Source organism: Meleagris gallopavo, chromosome 15, assembly GCF_000146605.3.
Source record: "Meleagris gallopavo isolate NT-WF06-2002-E0010 breed Aviagen turkey brand Nicholas breeding stock chromosome 15, Turkey_5.1, whole genome shotgun sequence".
Lineage (NCBI taxonomy): Eukaryota > Metazoa > Chordata > Aves > Galliformes > Phasianidae > Meleagris > Meleagris gallopavo.
Window position 1 is genome coordinate 1754339 of NC_015025.2, and position 19250 is coordinate 1773588.

The following is a 19250-nucleotide window of genomic DNA, read 5'->3' on the forward strand; positions in this document are numbered from 1 at the left end:
TTGTACTGCTCACCAGGCTGCCTGAGTCCTGCTAATTGCTTTGCTGAATTAATGAATCTGTCCAAATCTTTGGCTTTGGGGTGACCCAGACCTGTCTCAAGAAGTTGTGGGCAGGTCTCTGAAATGTCTGTGTCAGCCCTGGTGAGAAAGGGCTGGGGAAAAGTCAGTAAGCTGCAGGGGTATGCTTGTTTTAGCAAAGCCTGACATGCATAAACCTCATTTTTACTGGATGAAATGCTTTTTTCCCAGTTCTTTAAAATAAACAAAAATCAACATTTATAACTGATGTGGAGAAGGGAAAAAATCGCAACTATAGAGTTGTTACCATCTGCTCTGGCCAGTAGGAAAGACCAAGCAGTTCTGAGAGCAACTGTGAATATTCAGAGCCTGGAGTTAGAGTTATGACCACTAGCAGCTCCCTCTGCCTTTTTATCCATCTCACCTCCTGCTCTTGGCATCTTAGAAGTATCTCACGCCTGCTGTCCTGTTTCTTATTGAATTCCTCCGTACTCTCTTCTTTTGGCTTCTCCATCCTCATGTGGTTTCTGTGACTTCTCACTCTCATGTTACAGGATGGATGATCTCCTTAGCACTGTCTTCCTTAGGAGTCTTCCTTGTGCTGGAAGTCTTTTCTGGCAGAGATGCTAGGACTGAAGCTCCGTGCAGTGGAGTGCTGAGGTGTAAAACCAAGCGAGTTCTTATTGCTGCAGATGCTCACAAAGTGTGTTGATGGGAAGTCTGTGAAACCTGTGTTCAAGTAGGTAGTGTTTGAAGGATGCTAGCTCTTTGAACTTGGAAATACTGTCTATAAAAGCATTTTTCAACATGCTGTTAAGGTGCTGTTGTGGCTGCCAATGTGGTGATCACAGAGTGATAGAATGGTTGGGTTGGGAGGGCTCTTACAGCCCCCTCATCCTCTGCCATGGGCTGGGTGCCCACCACCAGCTCAGGCTACCCAGGGCTGCATCCATGGCCTTGGGCACCTCCAGGGATGGAGCTCCACAGCTCTCTGGGCAGCAGTGCCAGGGCTTCACTGCCCTCTGAGTAAAAGAATTTCTCCCTAACATCTACCAGAAATCTCTCCTCTTTTAGTTTAAAGCTGTTCCCCCTTGTCCTATCACTATCTCCTCGCATAAAAAGTCATTGCTGGGAATGTGGTCGCCGTTGTCCCATGTTACTGAAACACCCTTGAAACAACCACATTAGTGTGTGCTAGGGCATCAGGATGACTTTCTCCTGGAGACAGCTGAGGTGCAGAGCCGTTTTCTTTCACACTCTGAAGTGGGAAGCCATAGCAAATGACAGAACTTTACAGACCAGTAACTGAACAAGCACATTAAAAAAAAAAACAACTCTCATTTAAGTGAATGTTCTGCTTCTCTTGTTTGACAGGTGTATCCATGGGGCTGTGGGTCTGTATTTCCCCCCAGGCACTGACCCAGCTCGGAGGATTTTCCCCATGTTTCTCACCTGTGTCTCTGTGACCTGAGAAGTTCTGCAGCCATTATTCTCAGCAGCACGTCTGTGATGGTGTCAGGTTCAGAGAAATGAATTGGGAGCCCTTTTTTTTTTTTTCCTCCAAGTGCAGATAAAAGTTTCACAGTTTCTCTAGCACAGCCGATAGTTCAGATACTGGACAGAGTTGAAAAAAGTACGTACTGATGTGTTTTCACATGAGACAAGTTGGTGACTCCTGCAGGCTGTTGTGTGAGCCCATTCCCCCGCAGTGGTTAGTTTGGAGCAGTTGCAGTGTGAGTGATGGAGGTGTCGTAGAGTCAAGTGGCTTTTCTTGTGCAACCATAGGAAGCTAGGCTCCATTTTTTTCAAAGTATTTTCAGAGTTAGCTTTGATGATACTCTGGCTGGCATTATAAACATAGCATTAGTTAAAGGAGAAGGTATATCAGCTGTGTGGTGATGGATGTAGGCAGTAGGAATTATTCACATGGTTATATTTACATTTGTGGGGATCTCCTCCCAGGCAAATCTCTCATTCCTCTCATCTTTTCTCATCCAAGCCAGGGATGCTGTGAACTTGTGAGCTCCAGAGATACTTCAGTGTGTGCTGAGGATGAGAAATGTCTTAGTCTAGTTTTAATGTGCAAGCATGCTGTATTTTCTGTAATAACGTTAATAACCTTCCTGTGGCTGTTTAGAAGGATGAACCTCATTAAAGAAGAGGTATTTAATAACAGATCTATTTTTATCACTGTCTTTATCTAACAGCCTGCCTATTTATTTCAAGCTTGTAACAGTGCTTTAGAAGAAAAGTGTTTTCCCTTCTGGAGAGCATGTTGAGAATGTATCCAGCCTCAGTAATCCTCTATTTCCTGTCTGAGCATCTTCCCTCTCGTGTGACCAGAATGATCATTCCTGAACCCCTTTCCGAAGACACAGATGTGGTTTGGGTCCCAGCTGTGTGTTTGACAAGTTCACATGATCTTTTTCATAATTAGGAAGAAAATATGTCTTCTATGATCCTGCTCTGGTCGTTCCTTCCTGTATGAGCACAAAGACCTCACTGATATTTATAAAAGCTGATTTTAAGTAGTGAGCACAAAGATGTCTGCTGGGTGGGGAAGTGGTTCCTGCAGTGCACACTCACCCTGCTCCTTCACAGTTCCTGGCTCCAGTCAGTGCTCTCACTCAGATGTGGCTGCAGCCATTCTTTTTAACATTTCCATACATTTAGATAGGGTCACAGTAGCAGCAGATTCTCTTTCCACAAACCCTTCCCTGAGCCAGGTGCTCTGCCTCCTCCATTGTTGCTTGAAAGCACCTTCCTCTTCCGAGGGAAAGGCTAAATATCCATCATGCTGTCATCGCCAACACATTTGGCAATGTGTTTTGTTTGCTCTCTGCCCTCTCTTCATTTCAGAATCTGCAAGGAATTTGTCTGGGGTATAAATTAAAAAGGGTATTTGATGTTTCTTGTGGTCTGGAAGCTTGTTTTGCATTTGTTCTTCTTTGAATGCATGCTGAAACCAATGTCTGCTTTACTGAAACAGCTTCCTTTAGCATCTCGAGGAAGATTGAGAGTTGAAAATGTATATATATCTGTGTTTTCCAGCTCTGCTCCAGCAGCACAAGCTTGGAGAGAAATGTAATCTCCTTGGGTCTGTTTTGACGTTTTGTAGAACTAATTCCCATTTATTGCAAGATCTCTCATAAAACTGAATTCAAGTTTAATTTTTTATTACGTATTTACATTTTGGAGGGAGTAAGCGTGGTGGTGTTGGAAATTCTAATCAGAGATAGCGTCTCTGATTCAAAATACCTTCCTTCAATTCAGAGATGCTTTTTTCTCTGTCCTGATTTTCTGCCTATTCCTTCAGACTGCAGGAAGTTTTGCTCAGGTCATTCACTTGCAACAGGATGTTATCTGAATCCTGAGCTAATGTATGCAGTCTGTCACTTGGTATTTCTTCTGTTCTTCTGCTGGAGATCTCCCAGGGTTGTAAAGACCGTGGAAGCAGCAATGGCAATAACAGGAATGTGCCTATGATCCTGCAAAGTAAAAGAAAAAAACATTAGGCTGTGTGTCTGTGCCATCACTGCAGGGTGTGAATAAATAGATCTAACCAACAATTTACATTCTAACCCCAGACCAGCTTTTATTTTTAGAATTTGTCACACAGCCCACGTGAAGCCTTTCTATTTCTGTCTGGTGGTATTTCCAAAAGCACCTCTTAAAATATCTTCAAGACCGTATTTTAAGATGCATTTACCTTTTGATATAATCTGCTCTGCTTATTTGAAACAAAGCCCACCTGCTCTTCATCTATTATATGATCACTTAATGTGCTAACCGGGTGCCTGCTAATTACCTCACTGTTCTGCAGGTGCTAATGTGCAGAAATTTGGTATCTTCAGTAATGAGAGCTGTAATAAGGTGCTAAAAAAAAGGGACAGCCCTTTTGAGGATGGAGAAGTGGGCTGTAAGGAATCTCTGCCCCCTGCTCCAGTGCAGGTTGGTGGCCAGCTGGCAGGCAGCTTGACAGCAAGAGACCTGGAGTTCTGGAGGGCACGGGGTTGAACGTGAACCAGCAAAGCGTCCTTGAGGCAAAGGTAGCCAACAGGCTCCTGGACTGTGTGAGGAGCTGCTAGAGGATGGAGGAGGTGAGCCTTGTCCTCTTGTCAACAGTGCCCAGGGACAGGAGAACAAGTGGAAGGAAATAGAAGATATTATGTTAAAATATGGGAAAAATTGATTTACTGCGAGGTTATTGAATGCTGCAGCAGGTTGTCTGCAGAGGTCATGTATTCTCCATCCCTGGGGATGCTCAAAACTCAATTGGATGCAGTTCTGGGCAGCCTAGTTGATGTGTTCCTGCTTGAACAGGGCTAGGGCTGGGCAACCTTGCAGCCTCCACCAGCACGTGACTGTAGGACAGTACCTTCTTACCACAGAAGATTTCAGGTGGGCTTCACAGAGAGCTGCAAATCCTGATGGTGATGCTGGTTGTTCCTTCCTGAAACGTGGGCTGAAACCTGCATGGAACAAACACGAGAAGAGTTGGTGAGACCCTGTGAGGTGAAGTTATGGCTCAGACAATACCTGGGAGATGTGGATCTGAGCAGGGCTGGAGCCAGCTGCCTGAATCATAGACTGAAGGTGCCCCATGGGGCCAGGGTCTAGGCTGAAAGTTGAGGCAAGAGGCTTTTTGCTTTTCTCATCCTAAGCCCCATTTTATCATCTTCCTACTTACTTTGTTCTCCTCAACTACTCTTTTCCAAAACTTTGGCTTGCATTCTGGAGTGGAATGAGCCTGAACTGCAACGTGAGCGGAGCGAGGCTGCAGCCAGAGGATGGCTCTTACCTCACCCTGCCTGTGGAAAGCCCGTGTTTGCTGGCAGGAGGGGAGGAGGAAGAGCCGAGGCTATTCCAAGTCCAGCTGTGTCTGTGAAAGGTGTTAATACAACTGCTCTGCAGGGAGCCAGTGTGTGCACTCCCCTTTGTTTGCTACAGCACAAGTCCTCAGGTTAGGTCAAACACTGTCTGTTTCCACTGTTCAGTCTCTTCTATACTTGATAGTCTGATTTATGGTGTGGTTTTGTGGGTGTTTGTTTTCTTTTTAACTTGAGTTGGACTAGAGATGGTTTTACCTGATTTGTTTTGGCGGCTCTGCAGCACAGGTGATGCAGACAGCAGCTGGATGATAGCATCTTCTTTTCTCAAGCATCCATCCACAACCCAAGGCGCTGCCTGGGTGCAGAGGTGATTTTTCTCTCAGCCTGAAGAACGCTACGCAAACAGATAAAACAAGACTCTCCGTGAAGACCACATTGAGGACATTGTGTTCAAGATCTAAAAGCTGGATGTGAAGTCACTGAGAGGCACATCTCAGAGGTAGTGGAGCTGAGGACCCTCACACAAAGCTGTAGGCATCTCCCTACGACAGCTGCTGTTCTCTGCATTGGTCCTGCCTGTGAAGGAGGGGGAAAAGGACACTTTGCTGCATTATGGTTATCACAGTGGAGCCAGCACATGAGAAAGTGGTCTGTACTCACCTGTGTGTCATCTGGGCACTGCTGTTTTTATAGTTTATCCCTTTGCACCCTACCAACTCTTTGTACTGAGTGGAGACGTGCGTGCTGGGGGGACAAGTTAACCCCAACCATTCGCTTGTCAGGTGTCAGGCAGGATTTGCAACACTGGCAGCTGGGGAGAAATACTGTTATTAAGTGTAACACAGCACCTTGGATACAGAAAGCATGGGGAGATGGTAAATACGGATTTCTATAACATCACTTTATAGTGTCACTCTTCAGAATACATTAAGACTTAGTTGCAGTGATTCCTGCAGCTCCTTCTAGTTGAATCAGTAAATTCTGCTCATTAGCTCCCCTGCTTGTTTTGACCTGGTGGTGTTTAAAGAAAGAAAGTATCAGAGGCACAGGAGCACCTCAGTTACTTTCTTTTCCAACTGTATTTTTTCGGTGTCAATCCAGCAGCTGTTAGGATTGCTGCTGACGCCCCAGTCAGGCAGTGCTTGTCTGGGAGGATGGGCCTGAAACATGGAGCGCTGCGAGATCTGAGCAGGGAGGCCTTTGGTGCCAGCATTTCTGTCTTAATGCCTGCAGCTTCATGTGGGGACTGTGCAGGAACTGGAAAAGAGCTGAAATGAGGAGGGATGTGACTGTCATCTTGGAGCGAGCCTGGGTGCCTTTTCATCCCACCTTGATATTGTTTCAGCACGTAAACAGAGTCTTGGACAGGTTTAGGATGTCTGGATGTGGAGAAGAGTTCCTAGGAACTTCCTCAAGTACAAAGAGGCAGTAGCTGAAGCTGCTAGCTCAGAGTCGCTCGCTGTCACCTCGCTGTGGGTGTTGCCACTCGTTGGGAGCTCATTGTGTTGGTGTTGAGAACAGCACAGGTTTTTTTCAAGTGTTGCTCAGTCTACAGATGAAATCATGCCTATTTCTCCCGTTTTCTGTCAGGCACAAATCACAGCAGCGCTGTGTTTATGTACCTTTACCCCTGTGCTCAGCACTTAGCTGTCCAGGGTGGAAAAAAATGAGTTCAATTTAAACTTTGTGATAATTTATTATGTTCCTTGCATTTAAGGACAAAATTTAAGTTGCCAAAAGCAGATGTTTGCTTGCTCCTTTTTTAGCTCTCGAAGTACTTTCTGTGTGCTTGATTGATGGACGTCCCTGTTACGTTAATAGCTGGGCTTTGCAGAAAGCTGTTATTACCAGGAGAATTTGGTGTGGGTTTCAGTTTTTCTTCTTGCATTGAAAATCCATTATTAATGTCTTTTTAAGAAAAAGGGCTTCAACTCAGGCATTTTGCTTTGCTTTCTCAGACTCCTTTGCAACTGTCTTCTCATAGACACTTAAAAAAAAAAATCAATGTTACAAGTGTTCTTTATATTTTACTGTGTGGTTGAGGGTTCCTGCTTCTTGCTATTGATTTCTAATTTTGTTGCAGGACATTTGGGTGCACACAAATTGCCGTGTGATTACTTTATACATGTCTTCCCAGTCATCTCTGAGTTGGCTTTTTGCAGGTTTCATGATGCTGCTGAGCCTGGTAGCTGGCTGGAGAGCTTTACCTGCTGGTAGCACATGAGTGCAGTGTTGGAACACTGCACCTCTGAACGTCACCATCTGCCTCAGGTTTTGCCATTGGGTTTGGTTTTGTGCTGAGCATGGAGGTGTGTTTGTGTGGTCTTGTGTTGCCATTACAGAATTGTTCTGCTGTTGCTTCTTGGGCAGCGTAATGTTGTGCATTGTGGGAGCCTAAAGAATGTAACACTTGGGTTTGGGATGATGAGACTGCATCTCCAGCTCTTTGGATCAATGCTGGTGTGAATCCTTTGGATCAGCTCTGCTGACAGCCCTTGGTGTTTTAGAGGTGCAAAGTCCAAGACTTGCTGAAATAGCATGGAAACACGGGCACATCTGGAGCTCCTGCGGAACCAGATTTGCAGACAGAGGCACCTAGGATGTGTGAGCACGTAGAGGGTGTGGGCATATCTGTTGGGAGAGCCTGATGGGGCTGAAGGAGAGCAGGTGGAATGGCACATGTTCGTGTAACCTCAACGAAGCAGGATGCTGAGCGGTCCTGCTCCAGAGCTCCCCAGGCACTTGTGGATGTCCCAGGACCTCAGTGCTTCAGCTGCATGTCTGCCTGGTGCTTTGGTTACAGAGATGTGCAGTATGTAGGTGGCACAGGTATGCAGTAAATTGCTGCTGAGTAGACTGGAGTGTTTGCTCATCAAGCTTATCTTCAGTAAGGTTCAAGTCCTGCACTTCACAGAGACCAGTTTTAGCTTCTGAGGAATTAGTTGTAATTTATCCCTCTGTGCTGGGAGCCAGAGGAAAAAGATGGCAGTGGCGCAGCGGCCACATCTCCAGAGGGACATCACAGGGTGCTTGTGTTTCAGAGCTGCTCACAGAGGACACCGTCAGCCTGACACCTTCCTGGTGATGACGGTGTGCTGGAGCTGGCAGGCAGGAGGGGCCAGCATGCATAACTACAGGCAGGCTTCGACCTTGCTGCTGGAACTTACTTAACGATTCTGTTGATGTTCTGGAAACGAAAATATAATTCAGGCCACCTTCTCCTCCAAGCTGACCCTGAGAATCTGCAAGGAGAAGAACTACTGAATAATTAGGGTCCTTTTTTTTTTTTTTCCCCCTCCTCTTTTCACCAGAGTTACTGCTTGGTGTTGAACCACACTGTAAAGTGTCATTAGTTGCCTTGAACTTATTGGTCCAAGTGTACTTTGCATTAATATAATTACGTAAATTGCAGTCTCATTAATCACAGCATGTTCTGCAGCGCATCACTGTCTGGCCTTATTTTGCAGATGCTCTTGCTGGTAGGAGCCCCTGTAACCCCCAGCCAGGGGATAAAGGCAGTGGCTGTGATGCTTCCCCTGTGCTCTGTGTTTTTTACATCCTGCTTTGTGTTTGTGTGCTTTTATCCCTGAGACCCAAGAGCATCTGCCGGCTGTGCCGTGGCTATGGAGGAGGGCAGCTGGGATGCAGGTAGGTTCCTTACAGGGAACTTTAGCTGTGCCACATCATTGCCTACTGCTGTGTCCTTCTGGGACCACAGCAGTGCTAGCACGCTGGAGTCCAGGCTGCTTGCAGAGCTCCTGTGCTGTGCCCAGCACCCTGAGCCTGGGTTCTCACCTGGGGAAGCGCTGCAGGACACTCAGCTCTGCTGCAGCTCCATCTCTGTGACAGAGCTCTCAACCTTCCTGGCAATGTAAATTCTCCTGGCTGCATGCTAAAATTACACTGGGTTATTGATTTATCTTTGAGAGGATTTCCTTCCCAGGGGATGTTTCTGGCCATCGTAATGATTTAGCTCTTCTGCGAGCACAGAATCTGTAGCAGAGCAGAGCTGTCCTCCTGCCTGTCAGCCTGCAGCCCCAGATCACACTCCTGCGAATGAAAGGGCATTTTGTCTTTGCACTGAGGAAGCTGCAGGTCTCACATGAGCGTTTTTGCCTTGGCCCCAACATTATTATCTCGGACTTGTTGCAAACGCAGCTCAGAGGCTGGTGGATGGAAAGCATGAAGCTGTGAGCTTGTGTGAGCATGTTAACTATTTCAGAAAGCTCCTGTTTGGTGCGGAAGGGGAAAGGCACAGGCCAGGATGTCAAGGGCAGCTTGCAGGGACAGTGTCTGTTGGAGTGGGAGCAGCCTTGCTCAGACAAAAGGAGCGTGTTCCAGGGCTGGCTTACTAGAATATATTAAGGCTCTTGCAGTTTTTATCACTGAGCGGCTGCATTGTGACAGATGCCAAAGATATCAGCAGGGGTATGATGGGAGCAGGATCGTGCAAATGTTTTTTTTCCTCTGAAGATACAGGTTATGGCCCCCCTTCTTCTCTTTCTGCTGACTCACGGAGCATCTCCCAAAATCAGGCCAGGCAATTTCCATTCTAACTTCCTTCTTGAGCAGCTGAGGAGACAAAGCCAATTCTCTACCGCTAGCCCTGAAGTTACAGTCTGCTAGCTGTCTGTGATTACAGCAATGAGCACCATCAGTAGACCCTTCAGGACGTGTTTTACATAACGTATATAGAAGTGAAAGGACAGGACTTTTATGTCTTTGGGTGTTTAAAGTACGTTCCTGTGGGTTCCCATACCTAATCTCTCGTGGGTTTGGACCTGATTCCTGCTGCAGGGGTGCACTGCACACTGGCCGAGGTGTGAGGCCGCTGATGTGCGCGTTGTTTAAACCCCCCACAAAACCCAGCATCTCCCAGTGAGGCCCAGGAAGAATGTCTATTTATTTTGCTGTGAATCAAGCATGGCACAGCTACTTTCTTTCTCAGTGATCTATCTGTGAGATAAAACAAGTCCTTAGTGCCTGTCTTAAATACTGCAGTGTTGACAAGTTCTCTTGACAAAAATTAGGCTAATGTCCCTTACGACTGCATTAGCTGTAGAAATGAGGCTTTAAATTGAAGCTTAGGAAAGCACTATACCAACACGCTCTCCAAGGCATCTTCTTATTCCAGCTTTTATTATTCAAATTCATTCTCACTATGGCTTGGCAGCAGAGCTGGCAGACGTTGCACTCGATATGTTCTGCTCGTCACAGCCAGGCACTTCGGATCAGGCACCTTCCAGCACTTAACAGGGGAAATGTTGTCCAACTGTCTGCAGACCTGCGCTCTCTTGGCTCTGGTGGATGCTGTAGGCCGGGTGGAAGCAGTGCTGTGCTGTACTGTGACCACACCGTGCAGTGTGAGGTGGGCCAGCTGACACACATCTCGTGGAGATGCAATCCCAGGCATTAAGCAGTGCGCTCTGCCAGCAGTACAGCACGTCCTGAAACGCTCCCAGGGATAGCTGGAGCCATGCAGAGGGAGGATTTTTCCTCTGTGGTTTGTGTCTGTCTTTTCAGTTTCAGCTTTGAGTGCTTTGTTTGCACAGAAGGTGAGCGCAGGAACAGACGCCACTTAAAGCTGGTCACGAAGACCCCTGCTCAAGCTTCCCAGCCTTCCCTTGGAAAACATGGTGGGTTTCTTTTATTGGCTTGTCTTTGCCCCTGCTTCTCTCCTTGAGTCTCAGACTTCAGCTTGTCATTTCATATCACAGATTCAGCATGGCCTAGCTCAGGCCCCTGCTTCTCACACCGGTGCTGGTCCCCCCGGATTATTCCTCCCAAGAGTGGGTGCCAGTGATCTGCTTGGCCACAGCCCTGCTTGTCGTGTAGTGTGTTGGCTGTGCTGCAGCAAGCTGTGGAGTTCATGTGAGAGGCCCATGAGGTGCTGTCAATATACCATGACTCACACCTTGTCTGAGGTGCACAGCGTCATCTGCTCAGAGATGGGGTGGATGCTCTGTCCCTGGATACACTCAAAGTCAGGCTGGATGAGGCTCTGAGCAACCTGGTTAGCTGGAGGTGTCTCTGTTCATTGCAGGGGAGTTGGACTAGATGACCTTTAAAGGTCCCTTCCAAACAGTTGTATGATTTTAAGAGAGTAACTGCTCCTTTCCATGCATTACCAGGTTGTTTCAGGGCAGTTTTCTGTGTGTGGTCATCTCGGTGCTCTCTGGAGAGAGAAAGAGAAGCTCTTTGAGTGACTTCTCCCTCTCTAGGACAGATAATGAAGGCAACCATGGCTGATGATGTTTTGGAGGTGCTAATGTTTTTCACAGTAAAGAAGCCGATGTTGCCTGACTCAGAAAAAAGTATCTACCAGATTCCTAAATTAGGCAGGAAAAATATCTTTCTTCCTTCTGTAGATTCTCAGTTCTCCTGGTCATCCCCATTGTCCTCCTCTGCCTACGTTCTGCTTTCTCTGAATGTAGACAAGTGTGCAGTATCCCAGATGGGTTTCCAAGTATAACAGATACACCTGTGGGATGACAGTTATTTAACAGGTTGCAGTGACATTATGAAGTAGTTTAGGAATAAATAACAGTGAGCTGGCGAGGGTTTATGACTGGCTTTTGTAAATAACAGGTCTGCTTGATGTTGACTTGGCGACACGGTGAGACACAGGTCAGCACATGGAGCTGGAGAGCCAAAATGAGCCCAGTGTGGCTGGGACCTCCGATCCCTGCTTTCTTTTTGCTGCCCAGAGCTTTGGAGCAAGCTGCTCTCCATACTGCTGCAGTTCATGGAATCGAGCCTGATATGAGTACAGAAAATAAATTAAGTCCTTTGTATTGAATTGCTAAGCCACCTGCATCATGCTGCATCCAGGGGTGTGGGGTAGTTCGTAAGAAATGGCTGCCTCAAAGCTGGGGATAAGGTTTTGCTTATGAAGTGAGACCATATGTTTTTGCCAGCATGCTTCCTTCATGCTATTGCCTTTTTTTTCCTTCCTGGTGTATTATCTGCTGTCGTAGTGCAAACCAGAGAATCCTTTGCAGAAAGGGAGGTGGAAGGGCAGAAGCACTTGTTGCAAGGAGCTCTTTGCCATTCGAAGCTTTTCCGTGTTGGCAGCGGCAGATACATCAACAGATGCTACAGCAGTGCCTCCCATCAGAGAGGCACCATATGTCCTCCCTGAGCACTCCCAGCACTCCTTACCGAGAGCCTTCCTCGCTAGCATCCGCCCTCGCTGCCATCGCTCTCTATCTGAGCATCCCATGGAGCGGCAGACGCGCCGTTCCCTGCCCCACGCCTGCCTGCCAGCTCTTGTCCTCTGCACTAACTCCTGCTGCAAGGTGTTTGAGTTTTGATGGGATTTTGGGCTGGCAGCTGGCTCATTTTGCTCTCCTGGCCAAGGCAGCAGGTGGGTTTGGCAGGAGCCGCAGCCCAGTGCTTGCGGGGCACAGCGGGCCTGAATAACCCAACCCTCGGCGCGTGCTTACAATTCAGAGAGCACAAATACTGGTGCGGTGGGAGAGCGCTGGCTCAGCTTAAATTGGCAGTCATAAGCAGCGGTCCAGCCGAGTGTCCAAATGTAACTGATGCTTTCACACGTCTGACCAAGTATTACCTGTTGGAAAGCACCTTCCTTGCGAGCCTTTGTTCTCCTTTAGCTGCAGATTGATTCACAGAGGGAGGGATTGGATTCTGAAGAAGTTTTAAAAACATTTTCATTATATGTGGTGAGGGAAACAAATTACAGAGAAGACCCCTCTGCACCGAAACAAAGGAGGAGCTTTGCAGCCTTTTCCAAATAAACGTGCGTTTGAGCGGTAGGCCTGACGGATGGTGTTTAAAGACATCATCATTACTGCAGCAAGCAAGCTGTTGACATTAAAATCATATGATGCGAGAAAGATTCTCCCAGGGTTTGCTGTGGGCACTTATCCCCCCGTAACCTTGGCTTTATGGAGCCCTGAGCACTCCAAATCCGTGCAGTGCACTCTGTGGCATCAGCCATAGGAAGGCAGTATCCCAGTAAGCACCAGTAAGTGAATTCTGACTCACTAAATGAGAAACTGCAATAGAAAAAGGCTTTTTTTTCTGTACCCTGAGGAGTGTGACTCAGGTTGAGCAGAGAGCAAGGTTTTGCCTTTGGGACACAAAAGGATGCCTGGGCAGGAGCAGGGATGGTGGAGCTTTGGGATGTGTCAGTGGAGTTCTGGGGGTTTCCTGGGGGTGGCTTTGCTGCCAGCAACAGCGCTGGGAATTGATCTGGGAACAGATTCAGATGGCTCTGTCCCTGCTCGGAGTGGAACAAAATCAGTGCTGGAGAAGATTTTGTATTTAGACATCACCATTTTGACAGGATGAATAGCAGGGTGTTTATTAGTGTAGCTTGGAGTATTATAGAAAGGATTTGTCAGATAAATGAGCCAACTAAGTCTTTTATGTGAAACATCCTTGTTGGTTTTTTGCTGTTGTTGTTGATGGTGGTGGTTTGGTGTATTTTTTTTTTAATTCTTTTTTAACTGTTTCTTCAGCCTCTTGATAATTCACCAGTTTCAGCCATTCCTGGAAGATGTGGTATGAGTTGGTGCTGAGAGCTGGTGAAGGGATGCAGTGCCCCACTTCCAGCAGTCTGTGGGGTATCGATGCCCAGGACACTGTATGGATCCTACGTTTGCCCAATTTGGAAGAATTTAGCAAGTTAGTTTTATTCATCTTTAGTAAGAAGAGGCTGAATATCTGAGACTTGTGAGTTTTGTAACCTTATTCTGCAGCAGTGTGAGCTCATAGCAATGGTTGTGAGAAACGGTTTGTGTTTGCTGCTCGCACATGCCGTAAGGACAAAGCTTTTCTCTTGGGGTTTCCTCTGTAATCCCGGCAAGTGATGTCTCTATGTCCTTGTAGGTACTTTGCACAGCAGGTTCTTTGTTCATACTGAGGTCTCCCAGGTGCAGTAATAATACAAAATAATGGTGATAAGAGCAGCTTGACTCTGTGAGGACTTGACGTTTGCAGACAGAGGCAGCCCAGCAGCCATCCAGGCAGCCCTGGAAGGGATGCGACTCCTGCAGATGCCACAAGCACTTGTTAAAGAAATAGGTTGTGAGCATTGTAGGCGTGCAGTAATTATAAAAGGGAGTTTTCTCTCTATTTAATTACAGCAGGTACTAGAGCCCCTGCTGTCACTGACTGCGCAGAGCTGAGAGTCATGGAAGGATGGGCAGTGAGTAGGACAGGGCTTCACAAAGGCTTCAAGAGGCTGCCACTTCCCAGAAGAGCAGAATTACTGGAAATAAGAAATGCACACACAGTGGCTGTGGTACCTGCATAGAGCGTTTGGTCCAACATCACAGAAGCTCACGCTTAAAGGTGAGCGTGAGAGCTGGAGCAGGAGCTTCCTCACTGCCTGTGCTGCAAATGAGGGGCAGTGGAAGATGCCTGGGATGGCTTCTGTGGAGAGCTTTGGGGAGCTGGGGGCTGATGTTGCTGAACCCTCCCCCCCCAGGAGGTGACCTGTATTGTATTAATTTCCTTTTCAGGTGGCACTGAACTGGGAGAACCTGTGAGTGCTGGACAGCAAACTAATGTAAAAGGCCGCAAGCAGAAAGAGTGAAGGGCAGAAAATAGCAAAATGAGATTCAGGCTCTGTGCTTTCTCTTCCCATCAGTAATCCATCTCTTCTTGACCTGTGCCTGCTACACATCTTCTTTTCCTTTTGTATGTAAAAATGTTCTGTTTTGAAATAACAAGCAGCCCAAGGAGTGCTATGACTCAGCCTTAAGAAAGCCCAGGCTGCCTCCCTGCTCACCACTGCTAACCAGTGAGTCTGGAGCTGAAGTGTGCTCCAAACCACTCCAGAGTAAGGCTTCCTCTGCTTTTCTTTGAGCAGAGCACTCAGCCTGCTTCCCAGGCTGACAGCACCGTGCTCACAGGGCTGCTGGTGTGAAACCCCACCTGCTCAGCAGGCAGAACACGCAGTGGGACACGCAGCTGGGAGGTGCTGGACGTTGTCATTGCATTGCCTGGGAGAGCTGACCCCAACTGCTGCCTGGGCTCTGTCCCCTTTCCTCTGCACCAAAGAGGCTGTGGTTGTTTCTGCCCTGAGCTGCAGTGGGGCTGGTCAGTGCCCAGGGGCTGATCCTGGTGCTGCTTGCTGCTGGCTGTTTCCAGCACTTCAGAGCTTCAGAGGCCTCCAGAATTCCCCAGCATCTCCTCCATGTCTGCCATAGTGCTGGTGGCTCCTGGACCACAGTGGAGAAGAGCTGTTCTGCTTCTGAGGATTTGTCTCCTTGTGCTTTTTAATCATTATTTTTAAAGGAGGGGATGTAGGATTATCAGATAACTTCTCAGGGATGCTCTGCCAGCCTTGTGCAGCCTTATTATTTTCAAAATTGCAGCAGAGTCGGTTTGCTTTGCTGGGAACTTTCAGGCATCGATTTGTGGATTCTTTTGTTGCCTATATCAGAAAGTCCCATCCCCTCACTTCTCTGCACTGAAAGAAACAAAGAGCAAAGAAAGGTAGATGCTATGTGGCAGTCTCTGAGACACCGAGGTGATTTTTAAGAACTGCGGAGCCAGTCACTGACTTGGTGGTTTGTTTTCATATACACTCTTTCTCTCTCTCTTTTTTTTTTTTTCCAGTGGTAAATGAGGATACTTACTTGGGAAGAGAGCAGGCAGAAGGGAGGAGCAGGGCCAGGGGCTGCTTAGGATGCTGAGTGTCCTGCTCCTGCCTTCAGAAGCCATCCTATAGCAGCTGCCTGCTGCAGGAATGGAGCGGAGCTGCTGCTGCTGGGCAGGTCCATGGAGCACTGCTCTGGAGGAGGTGGGGAAACTCAGAGACAGGTTACAGATTGCTCTGTGGGGTTTATTTGTATACATGTGCTGCAGAACTTCCCCTGTTATTTGTCATGCCTGCTTATTGTTGTTGCCTTGTCCCTGTGCAGAGGTGCAAAACCAGAGGCCAGCCATGGCCAGCCCTATACGGAGCTGTGCACTGGAAAGGTGCTGGGCAGGATTGCACCTTTTTTGCCCAGTGAGGACATGCAGTTGGCATTTCATCCTTCATGTCTGGGAACAGAGTGATGAGCTTACCTGTGTCTTGTTATGTGACAGATCTCCTGCACAGCAGCCCTCTGCTTTCAGTTACTCTGCATATACCGTGCCTCATTCCTCCCCTAGCAGCGTATGCAATGGAAGTGTGTTATGTTTTCCATTTGTTTATTTGCTTATAGTCTTGTTTTCAGCCCCTGCAGAACTTGATATAGGTACAGAGCTTCAGAAACATACACATAACAGAATAATAGATAACTGTGATTTGGTTACAAGGCAATAATTTAAGCCGACAGGTTTAGCTGATAACATAAAACACACAAGAGAAATAAGATCAGTTTATAAATGTCAGCAGAACCCCTGAGAGTGAGTTGCTGTCTTGAAGCTGACTCCAGTGTGGTTACTCCATCTAATATATTATAAGGAGAAATAAACGGATGTCTGAAAAAATCTGGCTGACCAAGATTAAAAGAGTAGGGCTATAAATTAAATCTTTCCTCGGTGTCACTTTAAGCAACTTTCAAGACAGACAGGGCACATCCGTGTATGACGAATGCTGGTGGGTCGCTAAGAGCTCGGGGTCCCAGCATGTTGGCACCCAGCTCCTGCCTGGCACTCATTGATACAAGGCCGCAGGGGCTTCTCTGCATTGGTGGTCCTTGGACAAGCGGAGCAGACCCGAGCCATGAGCTGGGCTTTGTGTGAGGTGTGCAGGACACGGATGGGATGTGGGGGGGACAGTTGGCTCGGTTCCTCCCTCAGCAGTTCTGGCCTTTTCTGCACGTCCAGAGCGGGGTGTTTGCAGTGTGAGCAGCTGCTCACTGTTGGGTGAATCCAAGTGGAGGTGTTGATTACCTGGAAAGCCTTCCTTCCCTGCGTGGGGAAGCAGGCATGGGATGGGACAAGGGGTAGAGCTGGAGGAATGTGAGATGGCTGGAAGGTGAGGAACAGCGTGGTTCTGTGTGTGAGTGTGTGGCACACACCTGGTTGGGTAAGCTTTTCTTTTTCAGAGGCATCAAGGAGGAAAAAAAGGGCAGAAAATCACTTATATATAAAATTGTTGTTACTATTTTTAATTGAGCTTTGGTTCCCAAATGCAACTTAATACAAGCAATAAGTAAAAATGAATTCCTCTAGGAAAAAAAAAAAAGCTATTAAGAATATGATTCTGTATCAACAGAACGTTAAGCTGTGTAATTGCTTACATACGTACGGCTCTGGTGCGTGCTGCTGCTTGTTGAATGGTATCAAATTATAGGAATCAAAGAGAATCAACTATTTTTGAGGGAAATGTCTAGGAGCTAGACGCTGAAATGAGATTAACGTGCGGGGTTTCCAGCTTGCTCATTTACATCAGCAGTTTTAATCACATTGTTGCAGTCAGCCCACCCTGAAACATGCTTTGTGAATAATCCTCAGAAATATCCCAAACGAAACAAGGCTGCAGCCCTCACCCTGCCTCAAACATCTGGAATATTTTAAGTGACTGCACAGATCTTTTTACTGAAAGCAGAGTTGTCTTTCTTGGTTTATTTAATAAGGCAATATGTTTGTCCTGCTGTTGCATGAACCTGTGCTGCTGTGCACAGTGGCAAGAAGAAATTCCTGCAGCAATAAACGCCGTTTAAATACATCAGAGCTGAGATTTCTGCTCTGGGCTTTGGACAGCCTTAGTCAAATCTCGTTTAGGACAGAGGGAAGAAGCAGAAGTGGAGAGGTTTGTGTCTTCTCTGATGGCATCGTCCTTAATTCAGTCGTGCTGGGTTTGTGAGCTCGTGCACGTTGGGGTTCAGATTCTCTTTTATTTACTGCTCGCTCAAAATAGAAACTGGGAGGACTGGTCACATGGGAGCCAGGCAGCCCTACTGGAGGCTGCTCCATTGCTTTGCCTTTTTATGTTTCCTTTAAGTAAAGGCCGTCAGCCTTGTTCCTCTCCCCTGGCAACAGCGCGAGCTAATGTGGCCAGATGCACCAGCAACATGAAAGCCAGAATAGACTGTACTGTTGTAAGAGGGACATTTATTTCTGGCTGCATTTGACAAATCAGGGCTACTTGAGCAGGTGCTGTGGTTGCAGCCTGGGCTGCCCGAGTGCTTTTTGACCTGGCGAGGAGAGCTCCTCACCTGCTGGTGGGAAAGACTCGGCTTTTCCCTCGCTGTCTCCCTGGCTAAGTGGTGGTCGGGTCCTTGGAGGAGGAAGGCATCCTGCACATTCAACCGTAATGCCATTTAATACATCTTTCTCTTGCCAGCAGTCCCCTGCCTCGATGCCTCTTGAAACGCAGAGGAGGAGCAGCCCTTAGAAGCTCCTTGCCAGCCATCACAGCCCGGCTGCAAGGGGAACACTCAGCTATCACAGCACATTTCTGCACAGCTGACCTCTGGGAAGTGGACAAGTGCTCCTCTCTTGGCAGAGGCTCCCCTGTATAACAAGTCAAGGAGCAGTGAGTGGTTGGGCTGCAAGGCTCTCCTGTGGGCTGTGTGCAGGGGAGGCCAAATGGCCTGGGCTCACACAGTTAGCACAGATAATCACATCAATCCCTTTGTGTATCAAACCAAGGCAACGTCCGAAGGATGTGGTAGAGAGGAATGCACTCAGAAAGAGAAATCAGAAATGCACTCAGAAATCCTCCAAACTGGATTTCTCTGGGTTTTGTGTGTGTTTGTACCTGCTGCATGGCTTTAGGCTTTGAAATGTTTTTGTCTGAATTGTGACAAACGTTGCAGTCTTAAGTGGGAAGCGCTGCATCCTTTGATCAGTGAAATGTCTCTTTGGTCTTCAATAGGCAGGATCAATCTGTTGATTCCCTAGATTAGAGGATTTTATGTATGAGAACATGCATTTATTGTACAAAATAATTATCCTTGTCTTCACTTCCCTTTGATAGGAGACACTACCTGTCTCCTACATGCTGAGTTGTTTTATTCTAGACATCATCTTAGGAAACAAAGGAAAGACAAGGAAGAAATCCATGTAGAGAAGCCAGTGAGCAGCTGTATGTCTGTTTGTGTGCTTCTGGGTATGTGCAGCTGAGATCTCCATGTTCCTTTAGCTGTGATCCTGCTTTCTTAAGCAGGCAAACTTCTTCCATTAAATGGAGAGGGAACAAAATGAAGAGGAAGCAACCAAACATTGCTCTCTCTCCATCCCTGTGCGACAGTTGGCCATCGTGATTGTGCTGAATCGTGACCAAGAAAAGTACTCTGAATTTCCCATCTTTTGTGCATTTAAAAGCAAAGCTTAATGTATTCCGTGTATTTTTGTTGGCAGGTAGCAGTGATCAGTTATTCCTTTTAATACAATATTTCCAAACCAGCACAACCTCACATCGGTACACTTGATATTCAGTGCACCAGGCTGTACTCAGATGTGTGCTTTGATTTCATTTTGGCAGCT

General features: G+C 47.2%; 1 protein-coding gene across 1 annotated transcript in view; it reads left to right on the forward strand.

The window, feature by feature from the left end:
* Positions 1-19250, forward strand: part of SIL1 (SIL1 nucleotide exchange factor) — a 61582-nt gene that overhangs the window by 30138 nt on the left and 12194 nt on the right. The gene's annotated exons all lie outside the window — the stretch shown is intronic.